The sequence below is a fragment of the Triticum aestivum genome, chromosome 5A (assembly GCF_018294505.1).
Source record: "Triticum aestivum cultivar Chinese Spring chromosome 5A, IWGSC CS RefSeq v2.1, whole genome shotgun sequence".
In the NCBI taxonomy this organism is placed as follows: Eukaryota; Viridiplantae; Streptophyta; class Magnoliopsida; order Poales; family Poaceae; genus Triticum; species Triticum aestivum.
Window position 1 is genome coordinate 244,349,632 of NC_057806.1, and position 26,038 is coordinate 244,375,669.

Consider the following 26,038-nt stretch of genomic DNA (forward strand, 5'->3'; position numbering starts at 1 on the left):
AGGAGTAAGTCAGAACACCTACGCCAAGACTTCTCACCAGAGCGACGAAAGGGATGAGGAGTAAAAAGAATTCCTACTCTCCGATATGATTAGAATCCGAAAAAGTTTTCTTCTAGACTCGACAACGGCCAACTACGAACAATCAAGGGGGCTCCTATGGTCGGTTGAGGCTCTAATACCAACTTTTCACGCCCAATATGTGATCCTATCCGAGAGGAACTCAAAGGTCCCACCAAGGATAGAGCCGCATATCGAAGACACTTTTGCAAGGTGGATATCATTACACCGTACCATTACATAATAGCTGGGGATACATACAAAGGCATACACATACCACATGAATACATCAAACATCATACATGAGAACACCATCCGACTAGAGATGAAACAGAAGCAGAAACTCAAAACGACATCCACCCTGCTAGCCCGTGCTGCCGACCCGAAACCTATCCCAAGATCGACGAAGAAGAAGAACCCCAAAACATAAAAATCACTCTCACGTCATGATCATCGCATTAACTGTACCTGCAACTGTTGTTGTAGTAATTTCTGAGCCATGAGGACTCAGCAATTCCATTACCATGGGTATCAAGACTAGCAAAGCTTAATGGGAATGGAATGGATAAGTGGTGAGGTTGAAGCAAGCGACTAAGCATTGTATGGTGGCTAACTTATGAGTACAAGAGTACACTACTAGGGAAAAGGCTAGCAGCAGCGCGGGTTTTAGGTGTATCAGTAGCGCGGGGACCGGCGCTACTAATAAGGTGCTATAGCTAACACGTAGCAGTAGCGCGTTCTCACCAGTGCTACTGCTACACAAGTGTAGCAGCAGCGCGCTTAATGGAAGCTCGGTACTTCTAATAGCTATAGCGCGCTTCTCCTGTGCGCGCTGCTGCTAACTTTTCTCCACTCGCTACTGCTAATTTTAGTAGTTTTTGGTTTTTTTGTCATATTTGTTTTGTATTTGAACATGCTTTATAGAAGAATCTTTAGAACATACAAATGTCATCATGATACACATACAAATGCCTGCGAGACCACAAATGTAATCATAGCATATACATACAAATAGTCTCATCATAATCATCATCCAACACAAAGTGGTATCTTGTCATCATCACGAAAATAGCGATACATGCAAGTCTCGAATACTTGCAACTACAACGTCATCCATCTAAACAAAGGTATACGCCAGAAGAGCTATCACTATGAGTGAGAGCGGAACTATGCAGTACATGAGGTGGCGGTTATGAGTCCTCTCTCGCGCTAGCGTGAACCTCAAGTAACTAGCTTCTCCTTCTTGTCTGCTTTTGAAGCCTTTATGGCTAGCGCCCGAGAACCCATTCACTTGCGCATGACACTCATGCCACTCGTTGTACACCCCCGGAACCTTCCCTTTGTACACGACATAGCACTTCCATCCCACCATCAAGAAACTAGGTACCTGTTAGAGATGCATGTTCATGAAGAGGTTGTACAATCATATATATGCAACAAAATATACTAGAGCAACACCGGAAAAGAAAGGGTTAGCAACTAGATGCAACATACAGTACGCAAATTAATTAACTAGAGGTACGCAGGTCATCGTACGCAAACTAACAAAGTAGCGTTACGCAAGTTCGGCAGGGACCGTGGACATCACAAAGTTTCATCGCTACAAAAAGTATACAAGTTCAACCGACACATATCATCATCATCGGCATCATAAATCACTAGAAGTTCCATCCTTCCATATCATCGAGGATGGACCCTAGCTTCTTGAATGGCGTGAGGTCTAGACGTTGCATGCCTATGCGAGTTCGGACGTCAGCTCGCGATATAGGGCCGTGGTGGAACATCCCCTTCTCATCAACGACTTCTTTCATGATGATCGTCGCAATGTCGCTTTGGATGCGAAAGAAGTCATCTCTAAGTTTATAATCCGCTTCTCCATGAGATTCTAGCCACTTGTGGATATGATCATCATTTCTGCTTCTCATGCGAAGCTTTTGGTGATCCGTGTTGAACTGAATCATGAGATGGACGATGTAGAATCCATCCTTCTTTCTTGGTTTTGGGACATGGATGCAGGAGAAGTTAGTTTTATGCGCGAAACCCATCTTCTTGTTCCTTTGTTTCCTGATTTGCATGTTGCCACCTCTAATGTTGAAGCCTTGGAGAGCATCATCTAGAATATTCATTATGTGGGTGTAGTCTTTTTTCTCGTAGTCTCTGGAAGGGTCAAAATACAAGGTGTGGGAGACTTGCGGGTAAAGAATGATAAGGACGGCGCACCCGTTGCTGTGGGGAAAAGACACCTCAAATTATTCCCCATATGAGAGAGAAGGAATGATTGAAATGTATGAAAGGGTTGTCTGGAGCTGACTTACTTTGGATGATAAGGCACGAGGACAATTTCCTGGTCCTTATTCTGTACCATGAAGTTTTGGAGGTACTCCCTAGCAGTTTCACGCTCAAAGTCGCCGAGGCTCAAGAAAGACTCGTGCATGTAGTACGAATCCGCCACACAGATTTGCAAGACTTCTTCACTCTTCATGACGGAGCTCATATGTAGCGCAAAAAGGTGGACGATTGTAAAATCGAGCCGCCTTGTCAGAAACATCTCAAAGATATGGTCAAACCGCAGGAAGAACACCTCCGCGGGCCGTGTCTCGACGTAGCACTTCCCCTCAGGCACACGAGTCGCGTATGTCGGATATCCTGGACCCTTTGAGGCTAGTAGGCTTTTCTCAGTCGACAACACATGGTCGTGCAGTCTCCTCAGATCCCCTGATAGTGCCTCCTGTGGTTTCGACGGTAGCATCAGCTCGCCCATGAGATGGAACATGGCCGCACCTTTCACGGGTACACGCTCTTCAGAATGCATCGTCTGACTGCTTTGTGCTCTGTCTTGTTTGGAGGCAGTTATCTTCCCCGATCTCTTCCTCTCCTTTTTCTTGGGCACACCTTCCAGACCCTTCCTTAACCCCTGCCCCAGGGTTCCCGGGCTAAGCGCTGTACGACCCCCGGCTAGTTGAGCCTATGTTGAGGCGACATCTTCAGGCGTGTCCTGTGAGGAATTCATGAAGAGAGACTTTTTGCAATCCTTCCAACGACCTTCCTACCCGGGCATATCATCCATATCCTCATTAGCATGCTAATAGCCCGATTCGTCATATGGTTGACTCATCATATCTATGTCACAGTCATACGCGTTTGTATTGAGGAAACCCATAGGGTCGACCTCCGTCTCATCATCCATTCTCTGTTCTACAGGACCGATTACATCAGCCAGTACTATTGTACCCCCTTCATCACATCGTCCGCCGCTCTCACTCGGCACTACAAGAGCTGGTAATTGCGTAGGCGGGGTGGTGATCTCCGCACATGCTTGTTGATGTGTGGTTATTGGTGTGCTCTCGGCCGGCTCCAGACGAATAAGATTCTTCGGCCATAGCAGCACCCAACCCTTGCAGCTTCCAATCCGCGGCGGGGTCTCGTCGTCCTCTCCCACATGTTGTACTGGATGAGGTAACGCCTCGTGCCCCGATTTCACACTGGACAAGCTAACCCTGAAGTGCCTAGCAAGGATCGGCTGGTTGTGGAACATGGGTTTCAAGGGGTTCAATATCATCCCCTTCTCCCACGTCGACCTTCTGGCCTTTTATCAAGTAGAGTATGGTGCACAAGGTTTCTTTGCCCTGCAAACACATATGTCTGTGGCGTAAAACATCCGAAAGGCAACGAAAATGGAATATTCTATATATATATATATATGTTGGTGTGACATGTAATTACCGTGACGGCGTCGAGCTCAGCCAAAGACGAAGGCCCACCTAGCGCGCCAGATACTGAGGACGGGCTGCTATGAGTGGGAGCGACCGCGAGAGGAGGCCCGGTTGCGTGAGCAAGTGATGGTGCGGTGTTGTTGTTGTTCATGGAGTTGCTCCCGACGAATCTGGGCATCGGGAAATCATGTACTATCTTGTCTGGATTTTCCTTTGTCTAGTTGATGATAGCTGGAACCAAGTTAGTAGCGAAATCATTTCTGCAGGCAGTTACAGCTGCATTGACTGCCTGCTGTAGCAACTCATTTTTCTCCTCGGCTGTTTTTTCCGCGTCCTCAGCTGCTTTTTTCTCGATCGCAAGCTTCACCTTCGCGTCGATGCCCGCTGGACTAAACTTCTTTTTCTGCTCTTGGCCTCTGGGCCCTCGTTGTAAAACACCTTCCATGTGGCGCCGTCTCCAGCGCCGTGCACACAACAATATTGCGGCCGCTGGCCCAAAGGGAGTCCCTTAAGTTCGTTCAAGGCCTGGTTGAGAGGGGTGTCCCACTTGGGCCTCGTCGGAGAATTAGGGCTTTCGGCTGCAAGCTGGTGATGCTTCTCCAGTAGTCTAATCAATTTCCTCGTGATCTGGTCCGTGTAAAAAACCTTTTTCTCCTTGTCCCACTTGTAGCGGGCCCAGATGAAGTCACTTCGCGAAGGGGTCTGGGAGACCCGCGGCTTCACGTTCCACGTCCTCCTTATCCCATATGGGCCTTTTACCGAGGTAGCCACGGCTTCTGAGGCGATGCTTCCCCGTGTTCCTTTGATGAAGGCTCTTGAATTTCGCAGCCTTAGCCTTGGCTGCCTCGGTAGCGCAAGTGTCCTTGAACTTTTCGAACTCCTCTTCCGTAAGTGTCGGATTTTCCTCCAGAATCTTGGACAGGGGTTCCTCAGCCTCAATAGCTCGTTTCACCCTCCCTTTCCAGGAGGCCAAATCATTGCTAAACATGCCCATGGCATGATTGTTAATCTTTTTCATCTTCGGATCATCCCACGGTTGTTCTATGTTACCATCCCGGTCGGGGAACTTGAATCTCTTGTGCAACTTTGTTAGGAGCAACTGCGTCAAATGTTCTTTACTCCTTAAGTAATCGTCGTTGATGCTCGCGCATTCCCGTAGGATGCATCCTACTTGGTTCCCATAGCACTTGCGAGGTTCTTCCAGCTCTAATGGCTCAAACTTGCCAGGAGCTATCTTTGTGATCACAAGTCGTCCAATCCCTAGTTTTTTAGGTTTTCGTATCCTTTGATTCTTATGCTTCCTCTTTTCGGTACCGGCATCGGCGCCGGTATCTTCCCCGCCGGTACCTTCCCTACCGGTCTCGGCGCCACCATCGGTGCCGGCGTCGTCGGTGTCGATGTCGGTGTCAGTACCATCATCGAGGCCGACCTGCAAACCTTGCTTAGCAGTCAAATAGTCGAGGTACTCTTGTTCACCCTCATAATCCATCTCGTCTGCATCTTGGTCAGAAGGCCCAGTTTCTTCGTTGTTCAACATGTTTCCTATGATTAAGTGTCCTCATGTATTTCTAAAAGTATGAATAAATGAGAAATGGCATAAAAAAGAAATCTATGTGCCAGCACTTGATATGCCAACTATGTAGCACAAATCATGCCTTTATTCACGGCAAATTTCGGCATGACCTTTGCTAAAAAATGGACATATCGAGCGCTTGAAATTCACCGGAACGGAAATGAATCAACATTCTGGCGTAACATAGGCCACTCGGATCATTTACCAAAATTGAACCAAAACATCACATGTCCAAATGACATGTTCAAATTCCAAACATGACATGTCCAAAACATGACATATCCACATATCACATGTCCAGTTCGAATTTGCATATAAATTTAGCCTACCTAAATTTGCTTTATCAAGGGATGTTGATTTGGACAATTGCTTAAATGATGCCTTTTATTTTAACTACAATTGCTTAACCCTAAATTTTTGTCCTATTTTAAAACCTAGCTAAATTCATAACTAAATAGATAACCTAATTAACCTACTGCCCCAACTAAAACCTAAGTAAATTAACTGAAGAACCCTAGCTAGCAGAGAGAGGGGGGGTTACAGAGCGTGCAGGGGCGAGGAGGCTGGCCCAACGACGGCCGAGGTTGGGAGGGGAGGAAGCAGAGGAGGGAGGCGAGGGCCGACAGGTCGGGGGCGAGCGCGCCGGAGTCGAGGGCGAGCGCCGGGGTCAGGGGCGAGGGCCGGGTCAGGGGCGAGCGCTGGGGCCGGGTCGGGGGTGAGCGCCGATCGGGGTCGGGGGCGAGCGCCGGGGCGCGGCGGTGCGACGGGGGAAGAGAGAGTGGGGATTTGGGGGGAAAAGAGGCGGGATGAAGAAGGGAGAGTGAGAATTTTGGGTTAAGTGGACGTAGTAGTAGCGCGTTTAGAGAAAATGTGCTGCTACTACCTTCACTAGCTGTAGCGGTTTAGATTAAACTCTCTGCTACTACCTTCACTAGCAGTAGCGGTTAAGATAAAACATGCTGCTACTACCTTCACTAGCTGTAGCGGTTTTATAAGGAAATCGCTACTGCTAGCTTGACTGTAGCTGTTTTATAAGGAAATCGCTACTGCCAGTTTTCCTTTTTCTTTTCCTTTATTTTCTCCCACTTTTATTTCCCGAGAGCAGTGAACGAAGGGAAGGCGTTATATATTGCATCATTTGACGGTTAAATATGTATACAAAATAGGAACATATATATTACATCATTGGACCCATGCATAATAATGGCTAAGTGTGTATACAAAATAGGAACATATATATATTACATCATTTGAACGATAACATACGGTTCCTCAGCACTGACGTTTTCATTTTTTAGTCAGCTTCTTTCCCTTCTTGTTCATCGAAGAATAATTGATCCCCTCATTGTGACTTTGCCTTTTCCATGGAGTACGATTTTTCTTAGGTAATGTAGTATTGATTCTTCTTTTGACGTATACTTCATCATCATCGTCATGTTCCCTCATTGGGTTGTCGGACTGATCATAGTCTTCCTCGTTGGCGACTCCATGCATTCCAATGATGTTCCTTTTGCCTCTCCTCACGACAACATGACTAGGATTGCATGGGTCGGTTATGAAGAAGCATTGTGTCACATGCTTAGCGTGTACCCATGGCTCGTTTTTGGCGATAGCGTTCACGGTAGCGCTCTTGGCGTCGGGTATAGTCATGGTAGTGAAAATCCGGTTTTCTCTTTCGACATTCTTAGCCCATCTGACATGGGACATCGTCGTGTTGTGCAGTCCAGAGTAGTCAAGCTCCCAGATCTCCTCGACCCTTCCATAAAATCGTTCAGTTGCGCCGTTGTCGCTGCCGGTCATGCATTCCATCGTCACCCCTGAGTTCTGATCATCACTGTCCATATCTTTGGCCTCCGTGTAGAACGTGTATCCGTTGATATCATATGCCTGATAGGTTACGAGGTTGGGCGAGGGGCCATGTGCTAAGGCGTATATGAGCAATCCGTCCTTAGAGCCCTCCTCCGGGGGATTAGCAATAATATGCTCTTTGAACCAATGCAGGAAAGTGGAGTTGTGCTCTCTAGTAACTTCGGCGTCCGTCCTGCATACCCCCCGGTCACGATACTTCTTTGCGATAATTTCTTTCTACAGTGCCATGAAAGTATCTACCTCGTCTAGGTGTTGTAGCACTACCAAGTTTGCTCTGTCAAAGTCGCTGCGTCGATCTGAGTATGCCACGTGCAGTTCCCTGCGACCGTTGCAGTGACCTTCTCCTTCGAGCCTCCCATCATGCTTGTTAACGGGCAAACCAACACTAACACCAGGCGGCTGGTCTGCGCCATATAGAAAATTCTCACCGAAAGAGATGCACTCTTGTGTCACATAGCCCTGGACGATGCTTCCATCCGGACGGGACATGTTACAAACGAATCCTTTGATGATCCCATTCATCCTCTCACACGACATCATGTTGTGCAGGAATGATGGCCCCAGGTCTATTATGTCATCCACAATATGGACACACAGATGCACCATCACGTCAAAGAACGCGGGCGGGAAGTACATCTCAAGCTCATTCAGTATCACAACGATCTCTTCCTGTAGCCTTCGGAGCTGCTTCACACTGATCGACTTTCGAGAGATGACGTCGAAAAAGTTGCAGAGACCAATAAGCGTGTCACGGACGTGCTTGTCCATGATCCCTCTAAGGGCAACTGGTAATATCTGCGTCATCATCACATGACAGTCATGGGACTTCATCCCGCTGAACCTTTTCTTGTCCGTGTCTAGATATCTGTTTATCTTGCCACAGTAACCGGAACTAACTTTGACTCCGGTAAGGCACTTAAAGAATTGATCGATCTCAGCCTGACTTAAGGTGAAGCAAGAAGGGGGGCAATAATCCTCTTTCTTTATTTTCTTGCCCTTCTTCTCCCGTGCCTCTGTCTCCGTCTCTGTCTCGTCTGACATTTTACGGGGCGGCATGTGCAGATCTTCCCTGATTTTCAAATCTTGCAAGTCTTTTCTTGCCTTCGGCCCATCCTTGGTCTTATCCGGCATGTTCATCAGTGTTGCGAGCAAGCTCTCAAGGACATTCTTACAGATATGCATTTGATCAAGGCAATGAGGTGTATCGAGTTTGTGCCAGTACTCCAAGTCCCAGAACACAACCTCGTCTTCCATACCTTCAGCAGCGGCTCCAGCGCCTTTCTCATCATCTTTCCCGGCGCGGGGCACTCCTTCCAGTTTTTCAACAGCTCATCGATTTCGGCACCGCTCCGCTTACGTGGAGGTCCTCGATGCTCAGCGTGACCATTGAATAGATCTCCACGGTTTCTCCACGGGTCGTCCTGTTCGAGCCATCTTCGATGCCCCATGTACACGATTTTCCCAGACCTGCCATCTTTCCTTGACGTTAGCTGCTGAGACATCGTATCATCCATGCACCGCGTGCATCCGCAATATCCATGGCACACCTGGCCTGCCACATATCCGTAACCGAGATAGTCCTGCACTGTCGTGATCAGCGCGGCTCTCATGTTGAAATACTCGCCTTTGCTGGCGTCCCATGTCTTGGCCGGTGTTTTCCATAACGTGTCTAACTCCTCTTGAAGTAGCCCCAGATACAAATTAATATTATTTCCTGGTTGTTTCGTCCCTTGAATAAGCATGCTCATGTGAATGTACTTCGATTTCATGCACAACCAGGGGAGGTTGTACATCCATACAAACACGGGCCATGTGGTATGGTTGGTGTTCTGGTTGCCAAACAGATTCATGCCATCGGTACATGCGCCGAGCATGATGTTCCTTGCATCACATTCAAAATACTGATAGAAGCTGTTCAACGCTCTCCACTGGCTTCCATCCTAGATGTGTCTCAGCTTCGGATCATCTCCATCGTCGGGCTTCTTCCTCTCCGCGTGCCAGCGCATTAGCTTTGCTTCCTTGGGATCTACAAAGTACCTCTGGAGACGGGGAGTGATCCGTAAGTACCATACCACTTTCTGGGGACATTTCTTCTCAGCCTTCTTGTATCGAGAAGCATTGCACACCGGACAACTTGTTTTCTCCGCGTGCTCCTTCCGATAAATTATGCAATCGTTGATGCATGCATGGTATCTAACGTGCAGCAGATCAAGAGGGCACACGATCTTCTTAGCCTCATCAACACTACTAGGACATAGATTACCCGCGGGAAGAACATCCTTTAGGTACTTGAGATGCTCATCGAGGCTAGTGTCGGTCGATTTGTTTTTAGCCTTCGTCTTTAGGAGTTGGAGCATGAAACTCAAGCGGGTCACCTCAGGATTGCAACCATCACACAATGGAGTGTTCGAGTCTACCACCAGTTGCTCCAACTTAGCCTCCTCTCTAGAAGCAGCTCTCTCAGTACTTGTCTCCTTGCGAAGCAATGCTTGAACATGAGGGTCCCGCACGATTGAACTAAGTACGGACGAACTCTGCTGCGTGGAGTCCATGTCGTTCTCTCCGCCGCCATGTCTGGCCCCTTCTCCTCCGCCATGTCCGACCCCTTCTCCGCCGCCATGTTTGGCCTCTTCCCCTCCGCCATTATCGATCATCACTTCGTCTTGCCCCGTGTCATCATTGCCTGCCCTGTCGGCATCCTCAACACCGTCATCCTCATCTTCAATTATCCACTGAGTATAGCCATCCATGAAACCAGTCATGAGCAGGTGCGCTTCGACACGACCATCATCATGGGGGTCAAGCCAAACTATTCCTTTGCATTTTCGACACGGACATAAAACCTCTGTCCGGTTATTTTCTTTCATGTCCTGCACCACCGACCACAACCACCTGTCCACCATCGGTCCACTGACCATCGTCAACTCTGCACGGTAATAATAAACAAATTGATTATAAAAATGCGCGCATGCATCAAAGTCATACAAAAATTCGGCATGACCTTCCTTTAAAATAGGACATATATAGATCTAGAGTTTGCCCGGAATTCGCCGAAATGGAAATAAATCGACATTTCGGCAAAACATACGCAACTCAAAAGCACAATTTGGCATCAACTCATGCCACACACACAATTTCCATAAACATATCACACACACATAAACATATTTCCATTTTGCAAAAGCATGAAATTTTAATCACCTATATCTCGAGATCAAGCACACGGTGGAGATGATGATGTAGGGAGATCAAAAGTGCACAAAGCACTTCTTGACAAAGATAGATCTAGTTAGGGGGCAAATAGGTCACTTAACTAAATGCTACATCTACCTAGCTACCTAATTTGGGAGGAGACAACTTAAACTAGTGGAGGGGGAAGGGAAAAGAGAAAGGAGATGCATTAATGGAGGTGGTGTAGTTAGGTAGGAGTAATGAAGAGAGAGAAAGGTAGGTAGAAGAGGGAGAGTACTGGGGGAGAAGTATTGAGGAGGAAGAAGAGTGAGAGTGGGATAGGTAGGGGAAAGGGAGAGGAGGGGGAGGGGGAGGACGGGTGGGGAAAAGGTGGTGGGTGCGGATTAGCAGCAGCGCGCTTTCGGTACAAGCGCTACTGCTAAGCGGGACAAAAAGTGTGCCCGATTTGAAAACTAGCAGCAGCGACCTCAGAAAAACCGCTCTACTGCTACAGCTATAGCAGTAGCGCGGCTCGCGGCATCACGCTGCTGCTAAATGGAGTTGGGTGGGCACTGTCGGTTAATATTTGTAGCAGCGCGGGTTACGCCGAGCGCGCTACTGCTAAGCACTTGTCAGTAGCGGGTTTTCTACACCCGCGCTACTGCTAATTAGCAGCAGCGCTCCTTTTTTAGCCGCGCTGCTGCTAAGATTCTGTGTATAGGGTTTTCCCTAGTAGTGGTAAGATGAGAAACTACACAAATGGTTGCAAAGTAGTAGCGATCAATAAGTGACCCTGAACTACTTACGTTCAAACATAACCCCGCCGTGTTCTCTACTCAAACTCACTAGAAAAGAGACAGTCACGGTTACGCACGCGGTTGGTGTATTTTATTTCGGATCTGGTGTCAAGTTCTCTACAACCGAATATTAAAAATTCCCATCTGCCACATAACCGTGGGCACGACTCTCGAAAGTTTATACCCTGTACGGGTGTCCCAACTTAGCCAATGACAACCCCACGATCCGCTGAGACAATCCTCCATTCGGGGAGACTCAGAATCCCGGTGCACAAGACATTTCGACAATGGTACAAGTCCAGCAAGACCTCCCGGCGTGCCGACACCCTGATAGTAGCCGCGCATATCTCGTCTCAGGCCACAACCGGATGAGTAGTACGTACGACAACCGAAAACCCCCGGGTGAAGGTGTGGCAGCGCAAGTGGCTCTGTTTGGGACCAACACCATCAACACTAGCCCCCCTGTATTATGTTGAATTACTCCTCGGGTAGCGCTAACTCCCTATACGCCAAATTTAATATCATGTTTAGTTATTATGTTGGGCTAATGGTAAAACCAATGTTGGGTCTTCCTGGAAGAGTTTTATTCAAAGCGAACTATCAAGAGGGGGCCATAAACCCTCGCCGTGTTAGGGTCACAAAATCAAGGAACATAAAACCAGTATGACGGAAACTAGGGCAGAAATAGTGGAACAAAACACCAGGAAAAAGGCCGAGCCTTCCGCCCTTTACCAAGTATATATGTGCATTAATTAAATAAGAGAGATTGTGATATCCCAAGATATCCATGTCCCAACATGGAACTTCCTGCGACTGCACCTGCAACTAGCAATGCTATAAGAGGGGCCAAGCAAAGTGGTAACATAGAAAAACAACGGTTTGCTAGGATGGTGGAAAATGTTAGGGGGCTTATCATGGCAATTTGGGAGGCTTGATAAACAAGTGGTAGGTAGTGCGTCATAGCGATAGCATCAAGACAACTAGCACATGAAAGATAGTAGTGATATCCAAGGTGACTGTCATCTTTCCTGAAATCCTGCTAGTAAGAAGAACGAGTCCATGAAGAAGACGAACCAAGCATATACAAACGAATCCTCATGATCGCAACGAAACCGAGGCTATCGAGAAGAAGCACAACCGGAAAGAAGCAAACAACATGGTAAACACACAACACATAACATACCATGATGCTCACCCAAGTATGATGCATGATAAGGCTACATGATGCTACTCATGGAAAGAGATGGTGCATACAAGAACAACACATCAAAGAAAGTTTAAATGAAGCCCGAATCAACATATAACAATTCCGGAAAGTCCTCATATGCAAATTTTGAAATTGGTACTGATTTGAACAAAATATTAAGTTAAAGTTCTTAAACAGCAAGTTAAAGTGCACCAAGCTGATCTACGCGTCTTTCTGGTCAATTACATTTAAAGTTCATTTAATTTGGAGCTCGAGCCTAGTAGATAGGAGCATAACAAGTTAAACATGGCATTCATGCAAGTGCAAGCAAAATACAATCACCAACACTCCAAAACATGGATGCAACATGGCATGTTGAAAATACATGCAAAACCAAGCAAGTTTCATGTACAGGGTGCTCAAAATGAAGCCACGGTTCAACACATACACCCAAAACAAGTTTCAAACACAAACTGTCCCAAACAACAACTAGGCACTTTGCAATCAAGGAAACAATATGCTATAGTAAACATATGGACACAAACTTTATATGCACTCAAAGTAAAGATTACATGATTCAAATAACATCAAGGTTCAAGTTCATAGGCATGAGGATTAATCCAATGAGATCAATGCAAAAGCAACTTTATAACACAGAATAAGACTTAGTGAAAAAGAGGGCATACATGTGAGCAGAAATAACATGTTGACATGTTGGAGGCGTGAAACAATGATGCTACGGGGCAAGAACAAGGAAAACAAAAGCATGGCATTAAAGTACAGGTTAAACATGGAAAACATGATTACTAAACATCTCCATGTAACCTAGAGATCACTGGCATCCATCAAGACAAGATTGCAAGTTATAACAGATTCTTGGACTTTGTGAAAAATGAGCAAGGCTGAAAACAGAGTCATGATGCATACTTTCAGACAACGAAAGTTTATCCTATAAGAACATTTCATGGCATGAAGGGGCATGGAAAGCATGCACAGGCAGAGCATTACAAAACATGATCACTGAGCTATTGCTAGAAACCACTAGCACATGCTCAAAACATCATGGCAGGAACGCAAATGATAAGAAAGTTACAGGGTGGAATTTAGTGAACATGGCAGAAATGACGACAAGTAGAGATGTTTGCAAGCTCGGTTAACTCAAGATAAAGCATATCATAGCATATGAATACACCCAATAGCAAGAAGGCATATGTTTTTGACTACTCATGGCAAGAACATTGTCATAGGATGCATAGAACACTACCTATTCACATGGCAAAATTGAACTTACTGATAACAGGCTGACAGAAACATTATTTAGGAATTTTAGGGCATGGTAATGATAAGCTATAGCATGACATAATTGCAAACAAAGGCATGTGTGGATATATTACAATATGAGCTACAAAAATCCCTACTGAGCATATCCAGATTAGGCATGGACTCACTAGTAGCATCAAGTTTAACATGGCAACATAATATAGCAGGTTCAGACTTGGCAGAAAACACTTAAGTCTCTGAAATCAGCAACATCAAGTAGCTCACTTTGCAAGAATGTTCTAGTCAACATAAGGCATATCAAAATAATTGGATTGCACAACTATAAAGATGACATGGTTATGCTCCTAAAACATGTGACATGATGCTCAAAAGAAAATCACACAAAATGCTATGAAAAACACAAATAGGCAAGTTACAACAATCTTCAACAGGTTATAGCATTTAGCACTTTTGCAATGAGGGTTAATGCATCAATATGAACAGTAACATGCATGAAAATTATACCATCATCTAGAGCATAGAGAGCACAACATTTATATGTAGGAAAATCACCACAGGACACACATGCATATATGTGGTTTTCAGAAAACTGGACTGGGCTTCACCTCGCGGGCTTCGGCCCAGGGAGCAGATGGGCCGGCTGGGCCATGCATAGGCATGGCCCACATGGCCCAGGCGCTGGTCGTGCGCCATCACGAGGGAGGAGGCCATGGCGCGGTCAACGGCGGCGAAGACGGTAGCCAGCAGCCGAGGAAGGCCGACGGGCGACGGGGATGGACGGATCTGGGCGATTGCTACCCAGATCCGGTCGGAGGTGGGGCCGACGGCGAGGAGGAGCTGGCTTGCGGCGATGGGGCTCGGGATTCGGCAGGGCGGCAGCGCGTCCTCCGGGCATCGGGGTTCTGCTACTGTTGCGGGGGAGGCTCCGGTGGGGTGAGTTGGCAGCAACACACGGCGGTCAGGTCCGGCGTGGGAATGCGGGCAGGCGGCTCGCTCCGGCTACTGGTCGGCGAGGTTGAGCGGAGGCACGGGGCTCAGCTCGGGTGCGGGAGGTGGGAAGCAACGGGGATGGGTCGTCCTGGCCCCGATAGGCTCCGACGAGCCCCGATCAGGTTCTGCGGGCCTCGTGCGGGCTGTAGCGGTGGAGGGCTGGCTGGGACGCGTGGAGGCCGCTGGTTGGTGGAGGCGGGTGGCTGCGGCACCTCAGGTGGCGGCGGAGGAGAGGGACGGCATGGTAATCAAGGAGGGGGTGGTGGCTACGGATGGAGGTAGGGGAAGGAGCAGGCTAGGTTAGGAATGCCCTAATTTGGAAGGGAAGGGTTTATATATAGGCTAGGTGCTAGGGTTAGGGGGTTTTGAGGCCGTTTCGGACCTCTGATCATGATCCAACGGTTCCGGTCAGAGGGGGAGGTTAGGCTGGGCCTAGAAGGCTGCATAGGAGGCCTTGGGCTAAGAAGAGAAAGAAGAAGGCATCCCAGCTATGGTTTTCAGAGACCGAAAACGTCCGAGGTTAGACTGGCTATATTGCGGCTATGGTTATCCGTTGGGGCATCAAGCAAACTTTGAATGTGATGAAACTTGGCAGGCAGTCTACTGACAACATAAAAACACCGCACGCCAACTCTCGTCCCATTCCGAGAGCATTTTCATCACACTTATAAAATAATATTTCAGAGGTGTCACAGGAACGTGCGAGTGTGTGTGTGCTCAGAATGGACAACAGAGAGAACTGGGTGACCGGGACGGATGCTAGTTATGAAAAACATGGAGATGAAATGCACATGATGACATGGCAAAGAGAAACACGGAAGCAAATGACATGGCAATGATGGCATATAACTGGAAGACACCTGGCGCATCGGACTCGAGGCGTCACACCTTGCCCTTACAAACACCTTGGTACAACTCCACAATGTTGTCAGAGGCTCCCAAGTGACACCTAACCAATCTAGGAGACAACACTCTCCGAAAGGTAATAGATGGTGCGATGATGATGAATTCCTTGCTCTTGTGCTTCAAATGATAGTCTCCCCAACACTCAACTCTCTCACACAGATTTGGCTATGGTGGAAAGATGATTTGAGTGAAAAGCAACTTGGGGAAGGCTGGAGATCAAGATTCTTGTGGTTGGATTGGAATGTCTTGGTCTCAACACATGAATAGGTGGTTCTCTCTCAGAAAATGAGTAGTGGAAGTGTAGGCACGTTCTGATGGCTCTCTCTTGAATTGAGAAGGGGGTGGGTTATATATAGCCTCCACACAAAATCCAACCATTACACACAATTGACCCAACTCGGTCAGACCGAATAGGGGAACTCAGTGAGACCGATTCAGTTCAACATGTGAATGTTTGGAATCTCGGTGGGACCGACATGATCAACTCGGCGGGACCAATGTGCTAGGGTTAGGGCAAAACCTCATCTCAGTGTGACCTATTGCATGAAATTGGTGAGACCGATTTCAGCAATGAGCAAACTAGAGAATTGGTCAAGAAAACTCAGTGGGATTGATCGCTCATTTTGGTAAGACCGAAAGGTTGCGTGCGGAAACAGAGAGTTTGCATTGCGAAGTTGGTGGGACCGATCTCTCATTTTGGTAAGACCAAAACGTTACGAAGGGAAACAAAGAGTTTGAATTGCCATCTCGATGAGACCGAGATACTGATCGGTGAGACCGAATTGTCTAGGGTTTGTGGTTGTGGCTATGTCAAAGGAACTCGGTGGCGCCGGATAGATCAAATTGGTGGGGCCGAGTTTGACTTTAGGTTTTGGACATATTTGGAATTGAGAAAGTGGTTGAGGGCTTTGGAGCATATCACTAAGCAATCTGAGCAAGTAGACCATTAAGCAACACCTCATCGCCTTTTAATAGTATTGGCTTTTCCTATGGACTCAATGTGATCTTGGATCACTAAAATAGAAATGAAGAGTCTCAAGCTTTTGCCAATGTTTGTCCTTAGCATTTTGAGTGGTCCACATCTCTAGTCCATGCCATGTCATTCATTGAAATTTTTGAAATATTTAACTGGAATAGGTATTAGTTCAATGAGCTATATGTTGTTATGAATTACCAAAACCAGCCGGGGATTAGTTGCACTTTCAACAAGGTGCTAGCGCTAGCACACTAGTATCCATCCCGAATACCCTGCAACAGATATTGGAATAGGTCCATAGAGTGCGACCATGGGAGACAACACTTGCTTCCTTGGTAACATTAGAAGTGCCCTGTATATAGACAAGAAGAGATGATCCATCAGAATAAGTTGCCAGGCGCTACTGAGTATGTAGGTCCTGCTCGTCTTCATGCTCGTGATCATCACCATCGTCATCTCCCCCTTGGTTATAGTAAAAATTTCCAATTATCGGTGGGGGAATGTTGACAGGACCTTGGAAACAAAAAAGGTTAATTAGTACGGGGATACTAACTCACATTCATGGTGAATGAACCAATTATAATTACAGTGGCAGACAAACGTACTTAAACAATAAGGATCCCATGCGAAAATTGTGCCAGAAGTGGTGGCAACAAACACAAGACCCTCGTATTGAATTGCATCACTATACACATCCATGTACAAAAACTAATTTTTGAGCAATATCCATGGAGGCGTGGAAGTAAGGACGGCAACAAGCTTGTCGAAGATATCAACAACTTGATAGTTTGTGTAATGCCATGAGCGGTTGGGAACTTGATAAATTGCTATCTTATGTAGACGACGGTCACCATGATCGTACTTGAACGTACGTAGACCATCTGTGTGCTCAACCTCTGGGCACTCTGAGATTTTTGGAAGTGGAACCCGGTGACGAGTTTACATATTCAGAAGTTCCTACTCAAAGTAGTTCCCAGTATAGACAACCCAATCTCCATTTGGGCATTCCCAGGCCTTATCCTTAAGCAATGTCATCTTAACACCACATGTATCATTATCAAGCGGCATGAACTTGCACAAGGCAAGGCTTCCGTCGTCCCCGCACCAGTGAGAAGGGTCATGGCCTAGAACATAGGGGTGATCAAACAGCTCCTGGACCCTTGGGTTCTTTGTAATGATGTTATTAGTTGAGTCGAGAATAGCCTTGAACGAACCTGCCATGCTAGCTAAGGTGACGATGTTGCATCGATCAATGAGTTCCTCCACCACGTCATCTTTCAGATCAGAGCAAGAATAATGGGGTCATTTCCGGCCCGTTCAATCCATGGAGAAGACAATCGAACAATGGTAGAAGAGGAAGGGTGAATGCAAACGGAGGAGGGAGGAAGAGCATGCGACACCAGTTCCAAATCGAGAGGGAAAGGCGAAGAGGCGGTGGACAGATGCCATGGTACAGGAAGAGGCGCCCTGTCCTACATAGACGTCCGTTCGGAAATTGTACAAAAGGACTCGCTGTCATCTCACTGACATGTTGGAATGGGACCACATGTCAACGAAACATGGTGTGTCATTTCTCGTGCAAAATGCGATCTGGCCGCGCTGGTCCGAGGTGCCGCATTATTTCTCAACTTTATTTTTTTAATGGCATGCCGTTCAGTTTTGAAGCACGACTAACTGGTACTGTATGCAGAGAAAATATAAACTACTCTACCACTACTCCACCTCTAGTACTAGTATCAAAAAAGATATATAGGCTGGAGCTTCAGCACTTTCTTGCTAAGGGCTGCCTACTTGCTTCTCACACTATCACCCTCTCTCCAGATCTAAAAAAGACCACCTCTCTCTCCGTCCTCACCGGTGGTCACAGATCCACCGGGGAAGAAAAGGACGTGCAACGTTGATGCACTCGTCGTCGGCGAGCGAGGTCACGCACTGACAACAAGGCCGTCCTCTCAGACCTAGCGCCCACATGGGATGGCCTTCGTCCCCAAGCTCGCTCCCGTAGTGTGTGCGGAGGACGATGACCACGAGCGAAGCCACTTCCCGTCGACCCTCAGGTATGCTACCTCTTTTCGAACCATACCCTTGTTCTATTGCCCCATCTGCCACATCGCTGCATGTGGACTTTTTCCACTCCACCATATGGTCATGCAAACGAAAACCTTAATTTGCACTATTAAAGGAAACCCTACTTCATGCAGACTAATCCATGTTTGGGTTGAATAAGGAAAGGAAGGGAGAAAGTATTGTCGAAGAGACTAGGCATCGAACCTGCATCTAGGTTAAAAAGGGGAAATCAGTAGCTAGGGAACGAGTCTCGTGTATCTTTGTTGAAAAAGGGTGAATAGGGGTAGAAAGGCATGACAATGCAATAGAGAATGACCAGGTCGATCGGTTTGTTGTCCTCATGACGGGGATATCTAGCGACATATGCCAGGGGGTGGCTTATCATGGATGGGGACAGGAGTATGTCGTTGGGCCCTGGAAGCTGGATCTGTTCACCCACTGGGTGCCTTCTTTTACTTTGCAACCTTGTTCACTTGAGTCATCGTCGAGTGAACTTTTAAACCAGTGGGGGCACACAGAGTGCACCCACTGGGTGTAGTCCCCGAGACCGTCGTCGAATGTTTTATTCGGCTAGGGTCTTAGATCTTGTTGATAATATATCCACATGGTCTTGAACGGATCCAATCGAGTGAGCTCTTAAACCAGTGGGGTTACGGCAAGTGCGCCCACTAGGTGTAGTTCCTGTGACCGCGGTCGACTGCAGGCAGTCGGCGGTGGTCTGAGAATCAATGTTGTAGTTTCTTTTCTCTTTTTTTTGGGCGACTGGGCTAACCAAGTTGAGTACCAAATCGAACCAGTGGGGGCACGCTAAGTGCACCCACTGGGTGTAGTCCCCGAGACTACTATTGGATGTTTGATTCTGCAGTAGTCTTAGAACTCCTTTTGTCGTAATATCCTAAACATGTACTTCATCACTCGGAAGAAAGTAATCTTCGTTGTTGTCGACTGACATATCTTATTGGCTGACTTCAGAAATCATGTGAGCTAATATCCCAATTTACTGAATTCGAGAGGAAGCCGATCCAGCTCAATCTTGACCTGGATTTGGCCAAGCAGAACTTGCAGAAAGCTAATGACGAAACAGCTGGTATGGAAGGTAAAAGTTTGCCGACTGGGAAATTGGATTGTCTCCCGTGTCATATTTCCGTTCTTATTACTAAACCAAGTGATGTTTATTATTTTTTAGAGAAAATGAGGCAGGCTCTGGCACAGAAGGACCTTGATCTCGCAGCAGCACAGAAAGAGGCACAAGAGAAAACAACAATCGTCGATGAGAAGCTGGCTTCAGTCGGGACGTTTGAAGAAGACAACGCCAAGCTGAAGACTGCTCTCGTTGAAGCTAACAAGGAAGTGACACGTCTGAAGAAGGACAAGGTAGCCCTGAACGACAAGATTGAAGATCTCTCCCGGAAGAAGAATGAGTTGGTGGTTTATCTGGGGGGACTTGCCAAGAAGTTATTCCTTATGCTTGAAGTTATTTTCTCCTGCTCGACTGGTCTCTCTTGATAATTGTTGATTCTTCTCATGACTCTTCGACTCATTATTTTGATATGTTGTGAAGAATTTTTCCAAAACTTTGAATAAGAGACTGGGCGGATTGAAACACACTTGGACCCCATCAACTCTCCTGTTAAGGATGAAGCTGCCATGAACGTACTCCGACTAGAATCTTGTCTTGCCAGCGTCGTGGATTATCTAGCTCGACTGAAGGTAGCGGTTTCCTGAGTTGACACAGAGCTCTGGCCGAAGGAGAGGTTCCAGAATGACCTCGAGTCTTTTATAACTCGACTCAACGAGATCCCCGGTCGAGTGCAGGCATGGAAGAAGTCATCTGCCTGATGTGGTGTTGATGTTGCTCTGTCTCTGGTTCGTGTCCGTTGCAAAGAGGCCAAGGAAGAGAAGCTAGCAGCGCTCAAGGTCGCCACCACCAAGCATCGCCAGTTCCAGTCCTTCATGGAGACCTTCATTGAAGTAGCCACTCGCATTGCAGACGGAATTGACCTGGACGAATTTGTCGAGCCTGCCAGTCCTCCTTCAGTGGAGTGAACAAACTTTATGGCTTAATTAAATTTGCCTCGGAATACTGAGTGATTTTGTAACCGTTAAAACTCCTTCGGGCCTGATGCCCGAGCACTTTTATCTGCAATTCTAAACCTTGCTATATTTATCTGAACTTAGCTTTTCTTTGAATATGTTTGTCTTCACCTTTGCTGCTTTTGAATCTCTTGACTCCGAGTGAAACTTCATTCTTCACTCAGAACTGCCATTGAATTTGTGATGCAGCTCTGACGAGTGGGACATGAACAAGACCACTAGGTGTTGTGCACGACCTACACTTCGTCGTCCTTATGGATCAGGATGGAGCAGACATTGTACTTGCGACGCGGCTCCGTCGAGTGGGTCGTGGACAAGAGCACTAGGTGATGTGCATGACATGCACTTCATCCTCCTTGCAGATCGGGATGGAGCGCATGTTGTACTTGTGATGCAGCTCCATTGAGTGGGCCATGGGCAAGAGCACTAGGTGCTGTGCACGACCTGCACTTCGTCGTCCTTGCGGATCAGGATGGAGCGCACATTGTACTTGCGACGCAGCTCTGTCAAGTGGGTCATGGACAAGAGAACTAGGTGTTGTGCACGACCTGCACTTCATCGTCCTTGCAGATCGGGATGGAGCACACGTTGTACTTGTGACTCGACCACTAGAGGTGGTTTTTAACTTAGGCGAGTATGAGACTGCAGCTAAGCCTCCGAGTGGGAGGATTGCTCTCCACTCGATAGGATTTTAGAAACTTAGGCGAGTACGGGACTGCAGCTAAGCCTCTGAGTGGGAGGATTACTCTCCACTCATTAGGATTTTATAAACTTAGGCGAGTATGATACTGCAGCTAAGCCCCAGAGTGGGAGGATTGCTCTCCACTCGGTACGATTTCAGAAACTTAGGCGAGTACAGAACTGCAGCTAAGCCCCCGAGTGGGAGGAATGCTCTCTACTCGGTAGGTTTTTTTGGTAAACTTAGGCGAGTACGGGACTACAGCTAAGCCTCCAAGTGGGAGGATTGCTCTCCACTCGGTAGGATTTTAGAAACTTAGGTGAATCAGGTTCGCGGCTAAGCCCCCGAGTGAGGGGATTGATCACCACTCGGAGATGTTTTGAAACTTAGGCGAATCAGGTTCGCGGCTAAGCCCCCAATTGGGGGATTTGAAAATTCAACTTGACAGGATAACAATTATTAAGGTACTACAAAAATCTTGTCACCGATAAGCAAACTGGACGATTCTTATTACAACTTGTCGACTCGAGTGTTTAAGTGTAAAAATGGTGGAGCAGATCCGCGTTCCAAGCGCGTGGCTCGCCTTTCTTTTGTTCCACATTGTAAAGGTGATACGCTCTGTTGTGGAGCACCTTGATGACGATGAAGGGACCTTCCCAAGCAGGAGCAAGCTTGTGAGGCCATTGCTGATCCACTCTGAGCACCAGGTCTCCTTCCTGAAATGCTCGACCTTTCACATTTTTGGCATGGAATCGACGGAGGTCTTGCTGATAAATGGTCGATCGGATCAAGGCCATCTCTCTCTCTTCTTCCAGGAGGTCAACAACAGCTTTCCGAGCCTAGTCTGCTTTAGCTTCTAAGAAAAGTTCCACTCTGGGCGCATTGTGAAGCAAATCGCTTGGCAGCACGGCTTCAGCCCCATAGACCATGAAGAAGGGAGTCCGACCAGTCGGCCGATTTGGCATCATTCTCAACCCCCAAAGGACTGATGGTAACTCATCTACCCAATCACCTGCTGCATGCTTGAGGTCACACATCAACCGGGGTTTCAGCCCTTGGAGGACCAAACCATTTGCTCTCTTTACCTGCCCATTCCACTGCGGATGCACGACAGACGCATAGTCGACCTGAGTTCTTGAGGCGCAGAATGCTCTGAACTAATCAGAATCAAAGTTGGAGCCATTATCTATGATAATACTGTGAATAACTCCATATCTGAATGTCGGCTCTCTGATGAAAGTGATGGCAGTGCTTGAATCGAGACTCTTGATAGGCTTGGCTTCGATCCATTTAGTGAACTTGTCGACTGCTACAAGCAAATGAGTGAAACCACTTCTGCAAGTCCTGAGGGGTCCAACCATATCTAATCCCCAAACAGCAAATGACCACACGAGTGGAATGGTCTTCAAGGTTGATGGAGTTTTGTGGGACATGTTTTAGTAGAACTAGCAGCCCTCACACTTGTCGACTATTTCCTTTGCCATTTCATTTGCTCGCGGTCAGTAAAAACCCGCTCGGTATGCTTTGGCCACGATTGTCCGAGAGGACGTATGGTGACCACAGGTCCCCGAGTGGATATCATTGATAATCATTCGACCTTCTTTTGGTGTGATGCATCGTTGAGAAACTCCAGTAACACTCTCTCTATACAGTCGTCCACCTATCACTGTGAAGGCTTTGGATCGACGGACGATTTGAAGGGCCTCATCCTCATCTTCTGGGAGCTCTTTTCTGAGTAGATATGCAATATATGGCACCGTCCAATCAGGGGTGATGACCAAAACCTCCATGATCAGGTCGACCACGGCTTCGGTTTCAACTTTGGTCGGATCAGTGGAACTTTTTGGTTGTGGGGGCTCTACTGTGAAAGGATTCTCTTGAATTGACAGAGTGTGGAGATGCTCAAAAACACATTGCTAGGAATAGGCTCGCGCTTGGAGCCTATCTTTGCCAGATCATCAGCTGCTTGATTCTTGACTCGGGATATGTGGTGGAGATCTAACCCCTCAAACTTCTTTTCCAACCTCCTCACTGCATTGCAATAGCCAGTCATAGCTGGGCTCCTGATATCCCATGCCTTCATCACTTGATTGACCACCAAATCTGATTCGCCATAAACCATTAGGCGACGGACGCCGAGTGAAATGGCCATACGCAACCCGTACAGAAGTGCCTCATATTCAGCCTCATTGTTAGAGGAATCAAAGTGAATCTGGAGAACATAACTGAGTTTGTCGCCTCATGGGGATACTAGGACTACCCCATCACCAGAACCATTCAGCATCTTGGACCCATCAAAGAACATCGTCCAATAGTTTTAGTGAATTTGAGTCGGTTGTTGCTGCTCACTCCACTCAGCGAGGAAATATGCTATTGCTTGGGACTTGATTGCTTTCTTTGCCTCAAACTTGATATCCAACGGAAGGAGTTCAATCGCCCACTTCGCCACTCGACCAATTGCATCTCTTTTGTTCAGAATTTCTGATAATGGAGCATCACTAACGACTGAAACCGAGTGATCTGAGAAGTAGTGTGCAACTTTCTTTCTTGTCAACTAAATTCCATAAACCAGCTTCTGATAATGCAAATATCTCTGCTTGGATGGAGTTAACACTTCAAAAATACAATACACTGGGCAATGAACTTTGTAGGGTTTTCCTTCTTCTTCCCACTTGACCGTGAGCACCGTACTCACAACTTTGTCCAGTGGCTGTGATTTAAAGCAGTAAAGGCTCTTTGTCGATTGGGGTAGCAAGCACCAGTTGGGTGGAAAGCAGGGCTTTGAGCTCTGCAAATGCTGTGTCAGCTTCAGGAGTCCACTCGAACTTGTCAGATTTCTTCATCAGTCGGTAAAGAGGCAATGCCTTTTCACCAAGACGAGAAATGAATCAGCTCAATGCAGCCAAGCAACCAGTAGGCTTCCGAACATCATGCACACGCACAAGGCATTTCATTCAGAGGATTGCACCAACTTTTTCTAGGTTTGCATCGATCCCTTGTCCGGAGACGAGGAAACTGAGTAACTTTCCTCCTGGGACTCCGAATGTGCACTTTGACGGATTATGCTTGATATCATATCTTCTTCGATTGGCAAAGGTTTCGGTGAGGTCAGTCAGTAGGTCAGAACCTTTACGTGACTTGAACACCATGTCATCCATGTATGATTCCACATTCCGACTGATTTGAGTGAGCAGGAACTTCTAAATCATGCGCATGAATGTGTCACCAGCATTCCTGAGACCAAAGGGCATGGTAACATAGCAGAAGGACCCGAATGGGGTGATAAAAACTGTTTTTATTTCGTCAGGTCCATACAGTCGGATCTGATGGTACCCGGAATAAGCGTCCAAAAAGGACAGACACTCACATTCTGGAGTCGAGTCAAAAATTTGATCGATGCGGGGTAGAGGGAAATGATCTTTCGGGCAGGCCCGATTGATATGCCTGAAGTTGATACACATGCAAAGGGAATCATATTTCTTGGGGACCGTGACAACATTGGCGAGCCACTCGGAGTAGTATATCTCGTGGATGAACTCAGCTGCCTGAAGCCGAGCCACCTCTTCACCAATTGCCTTCCTCTTCTCCACGGCGGACCGATGGAGATGTTTTTTGATAGGTTTTGCTTTCGGGTCCACTCGCAAATGGTGCTCAGCCAGTCCTCCGGGTACACCTGGCATGTCATAAGGCTTCCATGCAAAGATGTCCCAGTTCTCACGGAGGAACTGGGTGAGCTCTTCTTCCTATTTGCTGTCGAGTGTTGTTGAGATATGAGTCGAAGCAGCATTAGGATCGGTCGGGTGAATGTGAACTTGCTTTATTTCACCAGACGACTGAAATGCAAATTCTGAAGCAGGCTTCTTGTCACGTAACAAATCACTTGGATCTATGTTCTTTTGGTATTCTTGCATTTCCACTACTGCCATCTATTCATCGGCAATCTTCGAGCCCTTCTGGAAGCACTCCTCCGCTCTCTGCCGACTACCAGTGATCGTGATCACACCCTTGGGACCAGGCATCTTCAGCTTGAGGTATACGTAACATGGTCGAGCCATGAAGCGGGCGTATGCAGGCCTGCCCAGAATAGCATGATAAGCACTGTGAAAATCCACAACTTCAAATGTCAAATTTTCCTTGCGATAATTCTACGAATGACCAAAAACCACATCAAGAGTGATCTGATGGAGTGAATCAACTTTCTTCCCGGGAATGACACCATGGAGGCACATATTGCTTTCACTGAGCTTGGACATCAGGATGCCCATATCAGAGAGTCTCAACATACAAAATGTTCAAGCCACTGGCACCATCCATCAGAACTTTGGTCAACCGAGTGCCCCCAATGAATGGGTCGACCACCAATGCTTGCCGCCCTGGGGTAGCAATGCGTGTCGGATGGTCAGACTAGTTGAATGTAATGGGAGTCTTAGACCACTTCAAATACATTGGCGTTGCTGGGGAAACCATGTTTACTTCTTTGTTGATGACTTTCAGTCGACATTCGCTCTCAATGTCGGCAAAAATCACCAAAGTGACATTGATGTTGGGGAAACCATCATCCTCCTCTTTGTCTTCATCCTTATCAGATTCCTTATCTTTCTCACCGGGCCGGCCCTCTCGGAACAGCTGGATAAGGAGTCGACACTATCGAGTGGTATACTTGGGATAAATCAGGTTCC